The 3,023-nt window shown below is 52.0% G+C and overlaps 1 non-coding gene across 1 annotated transcript; it reads left to right on the top strand.

The window, feature by feature from the left end:
• The first annotated feature begins 671 nt into the window (after nucleotides 1-671).
• On the top strand, nucleotides 672-743 carry TRNAA-GGC. The gene has a single exon. It is a non-coding gene; the product is annotated as a tRNA-Ala (tRNA).
• The last annotated feature ends 2,280 nt before the right edge of the window (nucleotides 744-3,023 follow it).

The following is a 3,023-nucleotide window of genomic DNA, read 5'->3' as shown; positions in this document are numbered from 1 at the left end:
AGGCAACCTGATGCAGGGAAATGCCCACTGTGTGCCCTGAAAGGCTTTAAAGGTCATAGCCTGAAGGGCCGTGGCTCAATGGCAGAGCCTCTGCTCGGCACGCAGAAGGTCCAGGGTTCAATCCCCGGCATCTCCAGTTAAAAGGATGAGAGAGGGGGTGATGTGAAAGTCCTCCACCCAGAACTCCAGAGAGCCACCGCAGGTCTGGGAAGACAATACTGACTGTGATGGACCAAGGGTCTGGTTGAGTAGAAGGCGGCTTCACGTGTTCATAACTAGCACCTTAAGTTGAATTTGTAATTAAACTGGCAGCCAGTGTCGTCGTTTTAAAATACGTGATATACGTTCCCATCGGCTAACGGCAAAGGTTTCCTTTGCTCGAAAGCCAGTCGAATCCGACTCTAGGGGGTAATGCTCATCTCCGTTTCCAAGCTGAAGAACCAGCGCTGTCCGAAGACATTTCCGCGGTCATGTGGCCGGCATGACTAAACGCCGGTGGTGTGAAAGACCTCTGCCTGAGACCCTGGAGAGCTGTAAAGAGGGGCTGTGGCTCAGTGGTAGAGCATCTGCTTGGCATGCAGAAGGTCCCAAGTTCAATCCCCGGCATCTCCAATTAAAAAGACAGGGTGTTGTGAAAGACCTCTGCCTGAGACCCTGGAGAGCTGTAAAGAGGGGCTGTGGCTCAGTGGTAGAGCATCTGCTTGGCACGCAGGAGGTCCCAGGTTCAATCCCTGGCATCTCCAATTAAAAAGACAGTTCTCGGGAGGGCTCTCTCAGCCCCACCTACCTCACAGGGTGTCTGTTGTGGGGAGGGGAAGGGATTGTAAGCTGCTCTGAGACTCCTTCAGGTAGTGAAGGGCGGGGTATAAATCCAATCTTCTCCTCTTCCTCCTCCTCCTTCTGTGATGTAGACGCGTTGCTGTATGTCGGATGGACTTCCCTGCTGTTCCTGGTAAGCCCCCCCCCTCTCCCCCGTCGGCAGGAGGAACCTGGGCACCTTAGGGATAGCTGTGCCCCATGTACCACTCGGCTCTTGATTCTGCTGCTGCTGAGTGACACCTGTGCATGCGGCAGCTCACCCTTTTAATCCCTCTCTGGTGATGGATTCTGATGTTGAAACAGTCCTTCGGCAACTTATTTTATTGAAGGCTCTTTCAAACCCCATGCCAAACTGTCAGCAAACGTAAAAAGAACTAAGCACAAATAAATTCTAAAGCAAACAAAAAGAATCATGTTGGCAGATGGGGCTCTCGGGGCTGCGAGTCAGTTGGCATAAAAATGCGGGCGGCCTGGTTTTTCACACCCACGTGGCTAGACATCTCCAATGCATGCATTCCTCGTCAGGATAAGCAGCAAAAGAGGTCAGGGGTTTTCCCTCGGCCCTAAACCGAGGGCCTCACTATTAATTAATGTATTTAATTAACATCCGGACTTTCTCAAAGTTTTAGAAGAAGAAGAAGAGATTGGCTTTATACCCCGCCCTTCACTACCCAAAGGTGTCTCAGATCGGCTCACAATCTCCTTTCCCTTCCCCTCCCGACAACAAACACCCTGTGAGGTGGGTGGGGCTGAGAGAGCTCTTGACAGAAATGGCTCTTTTTCAAGAACAGCCCTTATCAGAACTACGGCTTGCCCAAGGTCATCCAGCCAGGTGCAAGTGGAGGAGTGGGGAATCAAACCCGGTTCTCCCAGATTAGAGTCCGCACACTTAACCCCTACACCAAACTTGCACACTAGGTTGACTAAAAGGTGCCCAGTGTGGCAGAAACACCACTGAAGCCCTGAACACTGAGAATATCAACAACACATAAGTTATCTCCAGCTGGAGGGGAGGGGAGGGGCTGTGGCTCAGCGGTAGAGCCTCTGCTTGGCATGCAGAAGGTCCCAGGTTCAGTCCCCGGCATCTCCAGTTAAAAAGGACCAGGCAGTAGGTGATGGGAAAGACCGCCTCCTGTGGCAGTGAATTCCACGTGTTAATCCCTCTTTGGGTGAAGAAGGACTTCCTTTGATCCGTTCTAACCTGACCGCTCAGCAATTTCATGGAGTGCCCAAGAGTTCTTGTATTGTGAGAAAGGGAGAAAAGTACTTCTTCCTCATCCTGCTCTATCCCAGGCATCATCTTGTAAACACTGATCATGTCACCCCTCAGCCATCGTTTCTCCAAGCTAAAGAGCCTGAAACGCCTTAACCTTTCTTCATAGGGAAAGTGTTCCAACCAGTGTTCCCTCTAAGCTGAGTTAGTGTGAGCTAAGCTCACCGTTTTTTAGCCTCCAGCTCACACATTGTTGTCTCAGCTCAGGAAGGAGGGCTCCGGAGCAGACTCATTGACGCAGTAGCCAAATCGCTTGCTCAGAACTTTAATGCCGGTAGCTCACAAAGTGGAATTTTTGCTCATGGGACTCCACGGCTTAGAGGGAACACTGGTTCCAACACCTTTATCATTCTAGTTGCCCTCTTCTGCACTTTCCCCAGTGCTATAATATCCTTTCTGAGGTGTGGTGGCCAGAAAGAGGAGACCCTTTGTGCATCCTGAAGGGCACGGTCTCCCCCCACAACTCGCCTTGGGGTCATGCTGATGGCTCCTCGTCCAAAGGCCTAAAAATACTCGAATCCCACTCAGTGTGCGCTTCCTTTATTTGTACATATGTCGTTGAATGTGGTCCAGTTCCCCGGTTGCCTGTAGCCTTCCCTCGGCGATCAAGGGGGAGGCAGAGCCGTCCTTCCAGGCCGCCGGGTGTCCGGAACGTTTTGGTTCAACCCGTCAAGCTCTGCAGAGCGGAGGCCGCCAATGCACAGCAGGTCACCTGGACGAGGTCTGCCCCTTCCCCAGCTACAAAAACAGAGCCCTTGCTCGATTCATGCGGGGTGCGCAGATGCAGGGGGAGCCGTTGCCAAGTGGGGTGTGTGTGTGTGTGTGGGGGGGAGTGCCATTTGGACAGGGGAAGGGAGGAATCGTACATCTCATCCCCAAAACAACAACCCAAAAAATAGACCTTTGCAATGCATTCAAAAATGCTTCTGGC

Source organism: Gekko japonicus, unplaced genomic scaffold (genome assembly GCF_001447785.1).
Source record: "Gekko japonicus isolate JY-2015 unplaced genomic scaffold, Gekko_japonicus_V1.1 scaffold1476, whole genome shotgun sequence".
In the NCBI taxonomy this organism is placed as follows: domain Eukaryota; kingdom Metazoa; phylum Chordata; class Lepidosauria; order Squamata; family Gekkonidae; genus Gekko; species Gekko japonicus.
Note: the sequence above shows the minus strand (reverse complement) of the source record. Positions and strands in the feature narration are given on the sequence as shown.